We start from the raw sequence: 15,865 nt of genomic DNA, 5'->3' as shown, positions 1-15,865 counted from the left end.
TAACTAAACATGTTTTTATTCAGACTGGTGTGAGCACTGCGGATGAGGAGCCCAGAGCTGAATCCTGGAAACGGTGCCATGGATGAGACTGTCATAAGATCTCTCCATCTGCCCTTATCGCCTCAGATTGTGAAGCGCAGCGCAGCAACAAGCTCCGGCACGAAGGCACGGTCACCTCTGGTGAATTCATCAGAATAAAGCCGCAGAATGGGAACCGCTGTGTTGAGATGGCAGTAGGATGTGGGCTTCAGCGCCCAAATACATGCTTGTAGTTTGAATAAAGATTTGTTTCATGTGCATGCATTTGTTTATTGTGTGATGGTTACTTTTATTTGTTCTTTTACTCACTTATTCATGTTTCTTATTGTTGTCAGTATATAAAATATAATTATTTAATGTATGCATTAATTCATCGCTTGACTGACAATTGAGATGTTCGCATTTTGCTTGTTTTATTAAATTATATCATTTTTAGTATATAAAAAAAAAGTAATATAATTAAGTATTGGTCAGCATTTAATATTATTTTGTTTAAGTTTTGGGGTGGGCTAACAATGCAATTCATTCTGAGGTAATATTATTTTTTTATGAGCGATACTTGCATTTTTCGAGTATAAAGTCAACAGTTTCTCCAAAGGAGATCTTCGAGCAGCGGCCCGTCTCCTTGTGCACTGCAGACAGTAAACGCAGAGGAAAACTGTTCTAGGTTCTGCTGTCGAGTTACTGATGTTATGAAGTGTTAGTGCACCTGTCGCTCATATAATTTAAACTTATAAACTTATTACATAAAGATCATGGAAAGATACTAGTTGTATCTAACAATGAACAATCATAATGACAAAGCAGAAAACATAAAGATCATTGGTTTGTGTACATCATAATATGATATTTATACACAGGAAAAAAGAACAATAACAAGGCTAAATATCTTTAAATATAAATAGTTCTTCATAATACATTAAAAAATAGTTTTGTTGTTATTGTCTGAGGGATGAAACGAGAGGTAAATTCATCAAGAAAAGAGGAAAACTTGAAGGAGAAACTTTTTGGGTATAAAATAAAGAAATTAACAACATATTCAAGAGATAACGATTTTGGGGTTTCTTAAAAAATCGTTAAAAGGAACTGTGGGTCACATTAGAAGGGTTTAAAATATAACAACTTAAATCAACCCTAAATGTATTCACAAAATAAATTGGCAGCTGTTTCTTCAACAATACCACAAAATGAGCAAGTTTCATCAATATCAAGATATTTACAGATAGATGAATTAAACGTGTCGTTCATCTTTTAAGTTGTTGCGTTTGTGATAACGTGTCGTAGGTCACATGATAACGTCAACATGGCGGATGATGTCCGGATCGCATTCATACTCAACGAGATTTGGCTATAAAGTACCTACTCTTTATAGCGCTCGTTAAGTAAGTACTCATTGAAATTAAGTACCTACTCATTGAGTATGCGGTTTGGAACGCAGCCAACGATTCGTTGAACGATCAAGCAGGATGTGGAAGTTGCTCTTTATTTGGGATAAAACATGTACATAAGTGAAGAAGCCTTAGCAGAGGAAAGTTTCGATCCATCGCCCTCTGGGTTATGGGCCCAGCACGCTTCCGCTGCGCCACTCTGCTAACCATAGAAGAGCTCTCATTCTCAGGGGTTTTCAAAAGGACTTGCTTTTAGGCACACATGAAGTGCACATGAAGTGCACATGAAGTGACACATGAATTGAGAAATGAAGTACCTCTGTCATAAACGAGATCAGGAGAAAAATACAAAGGTTCTAGCACATAGACGTGATAGCTTATCATCAGGTAGGAACAGAGTATGTTTATAAGTAAAGCAGTCTTAGCAGAGGATGGTTTCGATCCATCGACCTCTGGGTTATGGGCCCAGCACGCTTCCGCTGCGCCACTCTGCTCACCATAGAGGAGCTCCCATTCACAGGGGTTTTCAAAAGGACTTGCTTTTAGGCACACATGAAGTGCACATGAAGTTTACATGAAGTGACACATGAATTGAGAAATGAAGTGCCTCTGTCATAAACGAGATCAGGAGAAAAATAAAAAAGGTTTTAGCACATAGACATGATAGCTTTTCTTCAGGTTGGAACAGAGTATGTTTATAAGTAAAGCAGCCTTAGCAGAGGATGGTTTCGGTCCATCGACCTCCCCAGATAGCAATGAGTCGGCGGACCACCGTCGGTTCTCCGGCGGCAGTAGAAGCGTCAGAATGGCGACATCGCAAACACGTTGGACGGCGCACCGCCGGCGGCAGCCGCTTTTTAAAAGCGGCAGCCGCCTTCATACCGCCTTCGTTAAGCGGCCGGCCCGCGGGCCAACCGCCGTTCCGCCGCCTTTATATTGAAGGCCGTCCTTCCGCGTCCCGCCGGAGGCAAACGCTATTTTCGAGCGCTCTGCCGCCGCTTATTCTGGCTATATATATTTAGTTTTATTTATAGCATGCAGTTTAGCAAGAATAATGATTGCTCAAACCAGACAAATTTACAATTGGCATTTTTATTCCACATTTCAAAGTACAGTAACTGTCATTTAAACAAGATATTTCAGATCACTGAAACATAACAGAAAAATAAATAAATCAATATACTAACATGCAGGTTTCCAATTCAATTTTGGTTAAACAGCCTTAAAAGCAAATTACAACACTTACAATAAGTGTTCATATAAAAAGGACAGCTCTAGGGTAAAAACTTACCAGTAAACATTATGACAAGTAAAGAGGATATTTGATACCAAATAATGTGCAAGATACCAAATAAATAAAAGTATAACTACATTTACAAGCCATTTCTAACAATATGATAAGTGGTAGTAATTTATAGTAAAGCTCTGGAGTAGAATAGGCCATTATAACGGCAATGCTGACCTGTGGCACAAGGATTTACAAGCTTTATTTGAAAAAGAAAAAAAAGAAAGTAATTTCCACAGTGAGTGAGTGTAGTCTGACACTTCTGACTTCTTTAGGGGTCTTGATTCTACTGACTGCAAGATAAAGAAAGGATTCCAGTTGTCAGTGATTCTGGGGTGTCAGTAGTCAGTCTAGTTTTAAGTGGTCGGCTGTGGGTCCCTCTCAGCTGTGCGGCGCCTTTTTCTGCCTTCACGGTCAGATGCTCCTTTCAGGTAACGCGTAACGTTAACCTGGACCGCCTCATCAGTGCATCCTGGGTTGCCGGGTCCTTCCGGATGGCTAATATAGAAAATACAGATCTGTCATTTAATTTGAATTGCATGAGGACAATAGGACATACACATCTACTTAAATCTAAAAAAAATATCCAACTTACTTTGAACAATGGTCTTCAGGAACATGTCTCTAAAACATGCTTTATCCCCTACACCAAGCTGAAAATCCAAAAAAGTGTTACAAATTACATTTCTCTGAAGCTCCTCATAAATAAATAAAAAATGTGAAAGGCTAAGGATTCAGACTGTAATATATGCAGTATACAATCTTAAATTTTACTTTATATCTAGGTCTACTACATGTACAGGTAGCCCCAGTGGGAATTAAACCGACAACCACAGGTGCTGTTTGCAAGTTGTGCCTAATTGCTCAGTGCAAGCAAACGTCTTCAACATTGTTTGTTGAACTTGTTTCACCTGCTCTTGAAGTAAGATTTTACAATTCGTATTTTTATATGTAATATTGTAGTGTTTATTATAAATGATTTATCTGTGCACTTCATTATTCTTTTAAAATTCATGTAGCCTTATAATCTTTAATCAAATACGTTACCCTTCCCTCCCCCCTCGAAACGACTTCTCTTCTCTTCCGGTCATGTGCTATGGTGCGAGGGCGTGGCAACTCCCCTCAAACCGTGCTATGAGCAGAGATGGAGAAGAGGAGCGCTAGAGTAAAACCCTGCCCTCCGTTCAATATACCGTTTCACTTTTAAATACGTCACAACACTGGAGAAAAGTCGTTTGTAACTTCCGGTTCATGCCGACATCAAATAGAAGCAATAGTTTCCAAGACAAAAAAACTTCACAAATAACATCACTTACTTGTACTCAAACTCTTGGCTCTGTGAAGTGGAGTCTGGATTACTGGGGAGAAACCTGGTTGCGAGAAAGAGGAAACAGAAATTTGAAAATCTAACAAATGGTATAGTTTAGTGGCAGGATCACAAATCCAGCATCACAGCAATAGATTTTACATACCAGTTCAGCATTTTTCTGGTTTTCTGGAATCGATGCATCTTTCTAGAGTTTTTTTTCTTTCTTGAGACTTCCAAGATTCTAGAGTAGGGAATAATGAATGAAAGAGTCAGTTATCCACAATAAACAGAAAATAAATTACACAGATGAAATACAGGAAAATCAAATACACAAGTCAGACCCATTTACCTGCTCCCTTCATGAACTTAAAATGATGTTTCTCCCAGGTGCTGTGTGGAGGTGTGCAGAGGATGGCTAAATTGTTGCCTTCGTCTTTTTGCTGAGGTTAAATGGGGGCCAATGGCACATGCTCTCGCTGAGCAACTCTTGCGGAACCACTGCAAATGGCAGATCCTCCTCGTTGATAAACTGAACAATGTGAACCATCTAAAATAGAAGAACATTTTGCATAAAGTATACTTTTTGATTAATTTCCAGGCAAAATCAATAACATTAAAATGCTCACCCCTTCAAAAAAACGAGTCATTTTCACAAGTGGATCAACAGAAAACCATGTTCAGACAAACACAATCATATACATATACACACACATATATACATATAAACACATATATACACATTATATATATATACATACACATATATATATATATATATATATATATATATATATATATACACACACACATATATATATATATATATATATATATATATATATACACACACACACACATATATATATATATATATATATATATACACACACACACATATATATATATATATATATATATATATAAACACCAAAAGTTAAACTTTCTAGATGTAAAGCATTGGCGATTTACTGTAGCAAGATACATTTCAACATGTCGAACATGCTTGAATTCAGTGAGTAAAAAAGGCGAAGCAGCATGTGTTAGCTAACACTGTAAGTTAAACTAGACTAGCAGCATGGTTGTCGAATCAAACAAAACATCATTATGTTTAGTTAGAAAACAACACAAGTTCTACTGATCAGTCTTTCTTGTCGTAAAGATTTTGCTAACGTTACCATTCCCACGTGGGCGGGAGAATTGTCCTTCAGGATTTGGTTACGTAAGTTAGTTAATTATTCGACTGACCAATACTATCTTAAACCACATACTGTAGTACTCACACTGGCATAAACATACGTAAATATAGTTAAAAGAAGAAAAGAAAAAACTAACGCCAGGAAGAAACTAAGTAACGTTAGCCTAACTAACGTTAGCTATGTCAGAAACATGACGGAAACTTTGTAAACAAGGCTAACTTACTAGCTTGACTAGTAAGGCAAGAACATATTTGAAAAAGATGAACTAAAAATGTAAAAAATGAACATAATATTGCGTTACACAAAAAGGAAAAATGTACTTACTTTAAAGATCGTAGTCAATGACTAGATAGGATATCCAAATACTGAAATCGTGTGACGAGTGGGCACTGTTGTGTTGGTAAATCTGCTTCCGTATTTTAGGTACTGCCCCTCTCGGCCGGTGGAGGTACTTCTCTGTTTGTGCTTTAATACTTTCTTAAACATTTGTACAGATTGCAAAACTCGCAATTGCAAATTAATCCCTTATACCTGTAAAAGGTCAAATAAATAAAAAAATCGAGCTTGTAAAAAAATGAAAGACATAAACGAAATTTCCTGGGGTGACAGAGAGACAAAATATTTCTAAATATTTCACTTTATCTTTCAGGTCAAAACAGGGATTTTCATGTTTATTATAAATATTACCATGGTTGCAAATTAATAAAAAAAATCTAAAGCATACCCAAGCTTTTGGCCAAGTTGCAGATGTCTTTCACTGTTCACTGATTTTAGACATTGGTGAAAAGTCTAACTTCATCCATTTATTCTGCTAAATTGTTCACACCATGAATGAAATATTTATTTTAAAACCTAATCAGAAAGATATTTATTGCCAAGTAAGTTTTACAAAAGGAATTCTTTTTGGACTATTTGTGCATCTCAATTGTGCATAAATCAAAGAAATGTAAAAAATTGTCACCTTAAGTGACTAAAATAATTCTATATATTTTACATAGGCATATCACTGAATCGCTTCAGAGTTACAACGTAATTTAAATGTATTTTCCTAAACCTTATCATGGAATCAGACTGAGTCAAATCTGTTATAAACCCTAATGACTTTGGAGCAACAACAACAACAAAATTTGATATAATTCACATAATAATTATAATCGCTTTAAATGTGAAAGTTAAAATGCTGTCAGTTCCACTCATGCCAATGACATGGCTGGTCGATTTCAAAGCGGCTTGCCGCCAGCCGGCCGCGGTTCATTTAGACGGCGGCAACCGCCAGAGAGAATGAAGTCGGCGGCCCGGCGGCTGTTCGCCGGCGGCATCTCGCAAGAAATGGGAGTGACGTATTCGGCGGCAAAAGTTTCATCTCCGCCAGCGGGGCGCACCTATAGCCGACAGTTTGGGGCCGGCGGCAAAAAGAAGCCGTGCCGATATTTTTTGCTATCTGGGTCTGGGTTATGGGCCCAGCACGCTTCCACTGCGCCACTCTGCTCCCGACAACTGATTTGACACACCCTAATTTATTCAAAATGACTTGCGTGTAGGCTCGCTTGAAGTTCTCTTCTATCATCAATTAAAACACGTTAAAAATGCAGAGAGTTTTAGCACACAGCTGAGGGAACTGTTCTTCAAGAAGGAACAGAACATTTACATAAGAAATGCAGTCTATGATTTCTATCCATCAACCTCTGGGTTATGGGTCCAGCACACTTCCGCTGCACCACTCTGCTAACCATAGAAGAGCTCCCATTCACAGGGGTTTTCAAAAAGACTTGCTTTTAGGCTCACATGAAGTGCACCTAAAGTGCACATGAAGCGACACATAAATTGAGAAATGAAGTGCCTCTGTCATAAATGAGATTAGGAGAAAAAAACAAATGGTTTTAGCACATAGACGTGATAGCTTTTCTTCAGGTAGGAAAATAGTATGTTTATAAGTAAAACAGTCTTAGCAGAGGATGGTTTCGATCCATCTACCTCTGGGTTATGGGCCCAGCACGCTTCCGCTGCGCCACTCTGCTCCCGACAACTGATTTGACACACCCTACTTTTTTCAAAATGACTTGTGTGTAGGCTCGCTTGAAGTGCTCTTCTATCATCAATTAAAACAGGTTAAAAATGCAGAACGATATTAAGTAAAGCAGTCTATGGTTTCAATCCATCAACCTCTGGGTTATGGGTCCAGCACACTTCCCCTGCTCAACTCTGCTGTAAACCACCCCAGATGAGACTCGAACCCACAATCCCTGGCTTAGGAGGCCAGTGCCTTATCCATTAGGACAGTGGGGCTGTGAAATTCCTGTGCTCATGTGCCCCGATTACTTTGGCTTTAGTGACAACAGTAGCATTGGCATTTAAACAAGACCATCACACAAAGTAATCCTGATGAACGACTACTTCGAAAAGGCCACTGGGACATGATTCCCTTGCCCTACTAATTGTCCATCTCATTCAGGTGGCTTAGTCAATGAGGTGTTTGAACAGGGCATACACACACAAACACACAGATTTTCTGAACGATCAAGCAGGATGTGGAAGTTGCTCTTTATTTGGGATAAAACAAGTACATAAGTGAAGAAGCCTTAGCAGAGGATGGTTTCGACCCATCATCCTCTGGGTTATGGGCCCAGCACACTTCCGCTGCGCCACTCTGCCCACCATAGAGGTGCTCCCATTCACAGGAGTTTTCGAAAGGACTTGCATTTAGGCACACATGAAGTGCACATGAAGTGCACATGAAGTGACACATGAATTGAGAAATTAAGTGGTTCTGTCATATACGAAATCAGGAGAAAAATACAAAAGGTTTTAGCACATAGACGTGATAGCTTTTCTTCAGGTAGGAAGAGAGTATATTTATAATTAAACCAGTCTTAGCAGAGGATGGTTTCGATCCATCAACTTCTGGGTTATGGGCCCAGCACGCTTCCGCTACGCCACACTACTCCCGGCAACTGCTTTGACACACCCTACTTTTTTCAAAATGACTTGCGTGTAGGCTCGCTTGAAGTGCTCCTCTATCATCAATTAAAACAGGTTAAAAATGCAGAGAGTTTTAGCACACAGCTGAGGGAACTGTTCTCCAAGAAGGAACAGAACATTTACATAAGAAAAGCAGTCTATGGTTTCGATCCATCAACCTCTGGGATATGGGTCCAACACACTTCCGCTGCTCCACTCTGCTGTAAAACACCCCAGATGGGACTCGAACCCACAATCCCTGGCTTAGGAGGCCAGTGCCTTATCCATTAGGCCACTGGGGCTGTGAAAGTCAATGCTCATGTACCCAGATTACTTTGGCTTTAGTGACAACAGCAGCATTGGCATTTAAACAAGACCATCACACAAAATAATCCTGATGAACGACTACTTCGAACAGGCCACTGGGACATGATTCGCTTGCCCTACTAATTGTCCATCTCCTTCAGGTGGCTTAGTCAATGAGGCGTTTGAACAGAGCATACACACACAAACACACAGATTTTCTGAACGATCAAGCAGGAGGTGGAAGTTGCTCTTTATTTGGGATAAAACAAGTACATAAGTGAAGAAGCCTTAGCAGAGGATGGTTTCGATCCATCGACCTCTGGGTTATGAGCCCAGCACGCTTCCGCTGCATCACTCTGCTAACCATAGAAGAGCTCTCATTCTCAGGGGTTTTCAAAAGGACTTGCTTTTAGGCACACATGAAGTGCACATGAAGTGCACATGAAGTGACACATGAATTGAGAAATGAAGTGCCTCTGTCATAAACGAGATCAGGAGAAAAATACAAAAGGTTCTAGCACATAGACGTGATAGCTTTTCATCAGGTAGGAACAGAGTATGTTTATAAGTAAAGCAGTCTTAGCAGAGGATGGTTTTGATCCATCGACCTCTGGGTTATGGGCCCAGCACGCTTCCGCTGCGCCACTCTGCTCACCATAGAGGAGCTCTCATTCTCAGGGGTTTTCAAAAGGACTTGCTTTTAGGCACACATGAAGTGCACATGAAGTGCACATGAAGTGACACATGAATTGAGAAATGAAGTGCCTCTGTCATAAAAGAGATCAGGAGAAAAATACAAAAGGTTTTAGCACATAGACGTGATAGCTTTTCTTCAGTTAGGAACAGGGTAGGTTTATAAGTAAAGCAGTCTTTCAGGCTCGCTTGAAGTTCTCTTCTATCATCAATTAAACAGGTTAAAAATGCAGAGAGTTTTAGCACACAGCTGAGGGAACTGTTCTTCAAGAAGGAACAGAACATTTACATAAGAAATGCAGTCTATGATTTCGATCCATCAACCTCTGGGTTATGGGTCCAGCACACTTCCGCTGCGCCACTCTGCTGACCATAGAAGAGCTCCCATTCACAGCGGTTATCAAAAGGACTTGCTTTTAGGCTCACATGAAGTGCACCTAAAGTGCACATGAAGCGACACATAAATTGAGAAATGAAGTGCCTCTGTCATAAACGAGATCAGGAGAAAAAAACAAATGGTTCTAGCACTTAGACGTGATAGCTTTTCTTCAGGTAGGAACAGAGTATGTTTATACGTAAAAAAGTCTTAGCAGAGGATGGTTTTGATCCTTCGACCTCTGGGTTATGGGCCCAGCACGCTTCCGCTGCGCCACTCTGCTCGCGGCAACTGTTTTGACACACCCTACTTTTTTCAAAATGACTTGCGTGTAGGCTTGCTTGAAATGCTCTTCTATTATCAATTAAAACAGGTTAAAAATGCAGAGTGATATTAAGTAAAGCAGTCTATGGTTTCGATCCATCAACCTCTGGGTTATGGTTCCAGCACACTTCCGCTGCTCCACTCTTCTATAAACCACCCCAGATGGGACTCGAACCCACAATCCCTGGCTTAGGAGGCCAGTGCCTTATCCATTAGGCAACTGGGCTGTGAATGTCCTGTGCTCATGTGCCCCGATTACTTTGGCTTTAGTGACAACAGCCGCATTGGCATTTAAACAAGACCATCACTCACTTTAGGCCACCAGGTTAGGGAAGGGGTCCGCGGACAGCTTGAAAGGTAGTCCGTGGTAGGAGGTTAGTGGACCCCCGCGCGACGCCCCCTAGGTGATTTTTCGGGGACCGGCCAACGGCGCCGGGCGAAATCCGGCCCCCTCGCCCGCGATACGGGCGTCGGCCACAGGGGGGCGACTCGCCGACCGCCCTCAGTCGATTCGACGCGCGCCGAACAGGTTGTGGGAGGGCGTCCACGGAGCGCAGGCGCATCCCCCTGACCGCCCTTTCGCGAAATTCCCTGACCCCACCCACCGACCATGGAGCGCCCGTCCGTCCCACCTGTGACCTGCGAACAGCCCCCTGGCCACGCCCACTGACACGAACAGCCTATTCGTCCCACCGACCGCATGTGTGACCACGAACGGCCTTTTCGCCCACGGCCAACCCGGGTGACGGCCCCTGGCCCCGCCCACTGACACGAACAGCCTATTCGTCCCCCTAACCCCCCGCGTGACCACGAACGGCCTTTTCGCCCACAGCCAACCTAAGTGACGGCCCCTGGCCCCGCCCACTGACACGAACAGCCTATTCGTCCCCCTAACCGCCCGTGTGACCACGAACGGTCTTTTCGCCCACGGCCAACCTAAGTGATGGCCCCTGGCCCCGCCCACTGACACGAACAGCCTATTCGTCCCCCTAACCGCCTGTGTGACCACGAATAGCATATTCATCCCACTGACCACCTATGTGACCACGAACGGCCTATTCATCCCACCGACCGCCCACGAACGGCCTATTCATCCCACTGACCGCCTGTCTGGCCACGGACAGCCTATTCATCCCACTGACAGCCTGTTTGACCACGAACGGCCTATTCATCCCACTGACCGCCTGTCTGGCCACGGACAGCCTATTCGTCCCACTGACAGCCTGTTTGAACACGAACGGCCCGTCTCTCCACGGCCAATCTAAGTGAAGGCCCGTGGCCCCGCCCAGTGACCACGGACAGCCTATTCGTCCCATTGACAGCCTGTTTGACCACGAACGGCCTATTCATCCCACTGACCGCCCCTCTGGCCACGGACAGCCTATTCGTCCCACTGACAGCCTGTTTGACCACGAACGGCCCGTCTGTCCACAGCCAATCTATGTGACGGCCCGTGGCCCCGCCCAGTGACCACGGACAGCCTATTCGTCCCACTGACAGCCTGTTTGACCACGAACGTGTCAGTCATAAAAATGATTAAATATAAATTTTAGGTTCATCTTTGGGCCCCCCTGAGCAATTAGCAGCCTTCAGAACCCCGAAATTCCACTGTCCACGAACAGCCTAAATTTTTGAATGGGATAAGTTGCAGGTGGGACGTCCAGATCTCAGCCTCTGGACACAATTTGGAGCTGAAACCTGCGCTCCTGTGCTCATCTGGACATGCCTTGCCCATTGTGTGAATTTCAAAGAGATTGGAGAAACTTGAAAATCCGACCCAAAAAGTACCCCTTTGAGATTTTTTGGGTCGGATTTTCAAATTTCTCCAAACCCCCTGAAATTAACAGCACTGTCTGGGCACGTCCAGATGAGTGCAGGAGCGCAGGTTTCAGCTCCAAATTGTGTCCAGAGGCTGAGATCTGGACGTCCCACGTACAATCTATCCCATTCAAAAATTTAGGCTGTTAGTGGACAGTTGAATTTCGGGGTTCTGAAGGCTGCAAATCGCTCAGGGGGCCCCAGAGATTACCAGAGGGACCACGGACAGCCTATTCGTCCCACTGACAGCCTGTTTGACCACGAACGGCCTATTCATCCCACTGACCGCCTGTCTGGCCACGGACAGCCTATTCGTCCCACTGACAGCCTGTTTGACCACGAACGGCCCGTCGCTCCACGGCCATGCTAAGTGAAGGCCCGTGGCCCCGCCCAGTGACCACGGACAGCCTATTCGTCCCATTGACAGCCTGTTTGACCACGAACGGCCTATTCATCCCACTGACCGCCTGTCTGGCCACGGACAGCCTATTCGTCCCACTGACAGCCTGTTTGACCACGAACGGCCTATTCATCCCACTGACCGCCTGTGTGGCCACGAATGGCCTATGTGCCCCATCAGAAGAACTATGCATTATTAGACTTAAAATGGCATGTCCATGGACAGCTTACAGGGACTCTGTCAAATAAGTTACAGATGGGCAAAGTAAGGGCCCACCTGTAACTTATTTGAAAGGGTCCAAATAGGCCGTCCGTGGTCAATGCATTAACAGGTCATATTTCATAATTACAGTGGTTTTATGAGGTGAAACCTACTGTACACCACACAGGGGACACAATACAACACACTGATGTACATTACAACTATTAATTATGCATAATTAGCCTAAATTATGGACTGTCCACAGACAGCCTATTTGGACCCTGTCAAATAAGTTACAGGTGGGCAAATTAAGGGCCCACTGTAGCCTAAAAATGGACTGTCCACGAACAGCCTATTTGGACCCTGTCAAATAAGTTACAGGTGGGCAAATTAAGGGCCCACTGTAGCCTAAAAATGGACTGTCCACAGACAGCCTATTTGGACCCTGTCAAATAAGTTACAGGTGGGCAAAGTAAGGGCCCACCTGTAACTTATTTGACGGGGTCCAAATAGGCTGTCCGTGGTCAATGCATTAATAGGTCATATTTCATAATTACAGTGGTTTTATTAAGTGAAACCTACTGTACACCACACAGGGGCCACAATACTACACACTGATGTACATTAAAGCTATCAATTATGCATAATTAGCCTAAAAAAGGACTGTCCACGAACAGCCTATTTGGACCCTGTCAAATAAGTTGCAGGTGGGCAAAGTAAGGGCCCACCTGTAACTTATTTGACGGGGTCCAAATAGGCTGTCCGTGGTCAATGCATTAATAGGTCATATTTCATAATTACAGTGGTTTTATTAGGTGAAACCTACTGTACACCACACTGGGGACACAATACAACACATTGATGTACATTAAAGCTATTAATTATGCATAATTAGCCAAAATATGGAATGTCCACGAACAGCCTATTTGGACCCTGTCAAATAAGTTACAGGTGGGCAAATTTAGGGCCCACTGTAGCCTAAAAATGGACTGTCCACAAACAGCCTATTTGGACCCTGTCAAAAAAGCTACAGGTGGGCAAATTAAGGGCCCACTGTAGCCTAAAAATGGACTGTCCACAGACAGCCTATTTGGACCCTGTCAAATAAGTTACAGGTGGGCAAAGTAAGGGCCCACCTGTAACTTATTTGACGGGGTCCAAATAGGCTGTCCGTGGTCAATGCATTAATAGGTCATATTTCATAATTACAATGGCTTTATTAGGTAAAAACTACTCTACACTAGACAGGGGCCACAATACAAAACACTGATGTACATTAAAGCTATTAATTATGCATAATTAGCCTAAATATGGACTGTCCACGAACAGCCTATTTGGACCCTGTCAAATAAGTTGCAGATGGGCAAAGTAAGGGCCCACCTGTTACTTATTTGACGGGGTCCAAATAGGCTGTCCGTGGTCAATGCATTAATAGGTCATATTTCATAATTACAGTGGTTTTATTAGGTGAAACCTACTGTATACCACACATGGGCCACAATACTACACACTGATGTACATTAAAGCTATCAATTATGCATAATTAGCCTAAAAATGGACTGTCCACGAACAGCCTATTTGGACCCTGTCAAATAAGTTACAGGTGGGATCTTTTTTATATTTTGTTGTCATGATTGATAAAAATGCATATAAATGATTAAATATCAATTTTAGGTTCATCTTTGGGCCCCCCTGAGCAATTAGCAGCCTTCAGAACCCCGAAATTCCACTGTCAACGAACAGCCTAAATTTTTGAATGGGATAAGTTGCAGGTGGGACGTCCAGATCTCAGCCTCTGGACACAATTTGGAGCTGAAACCTGCGCTCCTGTGCTCACCTGGACATGCCTTGCCCATGGTGTGAATTTCAAAGAGATTGGAGAAACTTGAAAATCCGACCCAAAAAATCTCAAAGGGTATTTTTTGGGTCAGATTTTCAAGTTTCTCCAAACTCTCTGAAATTCACAGCACTGTCAGGGCACGTCCAGATGAGTGCAGGAGCGCAGGTTTCAGTTCCAAATTGTGTCCAGAGGCTGAGATCTGGACGTCCCACGTACAATCTATCCCATTCAAAAATTTAGGTTGTTCGTGGACAGTGGAATTTCGGGGTTCTGAAGGCTGCAAATCGCTCAGGGGGCCCCGGAGATTAACGTAAAATTGATATTTAATCAATTTTATTCATTTTTATCAGTCATGACATCAAAATATATAACAGCATCCCACCTGCAACTTATTTGACGGGGTCCAAATAGGCTGTCCGTGGTCAATGCATTAACAGGTCATATTTCATAATTACAGTGGTTTTATGTGGTGAAACCTACTGTACACCACACAGGGGACACAATACAACACACTGATGTACATTAAAGCTATTAATTATGCATAATTAGCCTAAAAATTTACTGTCCACGAACAGCCTATCTGGACACTGTCAAATAAGTTACAGGTGGGCAAATTAAGGGCCCACTTGTAACTTATTTGACGGGGTCCAAATAGGCTGTCCGTGGTCAATGCATTAATAGGTCATATTTCATAATTACAGTGGTTTTATTAGGTGAAATCTACTGTACACCACACTGGGGACACAATACAACACACTGATGTACATTAAAGCTATTAATTATGCATAATTAGCCTAAATATGGACTGTCCACGAACAGCCTATTTGGACCCTGTCAAATAAGTTACAGGTGGGCAAATTAAGGGCCCACGGTAGCCTAAAAATGGACTGTCCACGAACAACCTATTTGGACCCTGTCAAATAAGTTACAGGTTGGCAAATTAAGGGCCCACCTGTAACTTATTTGACGGGGTCCCTATAGGCTGTCCGTGGTCAATGCATTAATAGGTCATTTTTCATAATTACAATGGTTTTATGTGGTGAAACCTACTGTACACCACACTGGGGACACAATACAACACACTGATGTACATTAAAGCTATTAATTATGCATAATTAGCCTAAATATGGACTGTCCACGAACAGCCTATTTGGACCCTGTCAAATAAGTTACAGGTGGGCAAATTAAGGGCCCACGGCAGCTTAAAAATGGACTAATAGATTAACTTAAAATTGATATTTAATCAATTTTATTCATTTTTATCAGTCATGACATCAAAATATATAACAGCATCCCACCTGCAACTTATTTGACGGGGTCCAAATAGGCAGTCCGTGGTCAATGCATTAATAGGTCATATTTCATAATTAGAGTGGTTTTACTAGGTGAAACCTACTGTACACCACACAGGGGCCACAATACTACACACTGATGTACATTAAAGCTATAAATTATGCATAATTAGCCTAAAAATGGACTGTCCACGAACAGCCTATTTGGACCCTGTCAAATAAGTTGCAGGTGGGCAAAGTAAGGGCCCACCTGTAACTTATTTGACGGGGTCCAAATAGGCTGTCCGTGGTCAATGCATTAATAGGTCATATTTCATAATTACAGTGGTTTTATTAGGTGAAACCTACTGTACACCACACTGGGGACACAATACAACACACTGATGTACATTAAAGCTATTAATTATGCATAATTAGCCTAAATATGGAATGTCCACGAA

The 15,865-nt window shown here is 42.5% G+C and overlaps 1 non-coding gene across 1 annotated transcript; it reads right to left on the bottom strand.

The window, feature by feature from the left end:
- Nucleotides 1-8,404: 8,404 nt before the first annotated feature.
- trnar-ccu (transfer RNA arginine (anticodon CCU)) lies at nucleotides 8,405-8,477 on the bottom strand. The gene has a single exon. It is a non-coding gene; the product is annotated as a tRNA-Arg (tRNA).
- Nucleotides 8,478-15,865: the final 7,388 nt, after the last annotated feature.

The sequence above is a fragment of the Siphateles boraxobius genome, unplaced genomic scaffold (genome assembly GCF_051911475.1).
Source record: "Siphateles boraxobius isolate OS27281-9 unplaced genomic scaffold, OSU_SipBor_1 100, whole genome shotgun sequence".
Classification (NCBI taxonomy): domain Eukaryota; kingdom Metazoa; phylum Chordata; class Actinopteri; order Cypriniformes; family Leuciscidae; genus Siphateles; species Siphateles boraxobius.
This window is presented reverse-complemented; position numbering and strand designations above follow the sequence as displayed.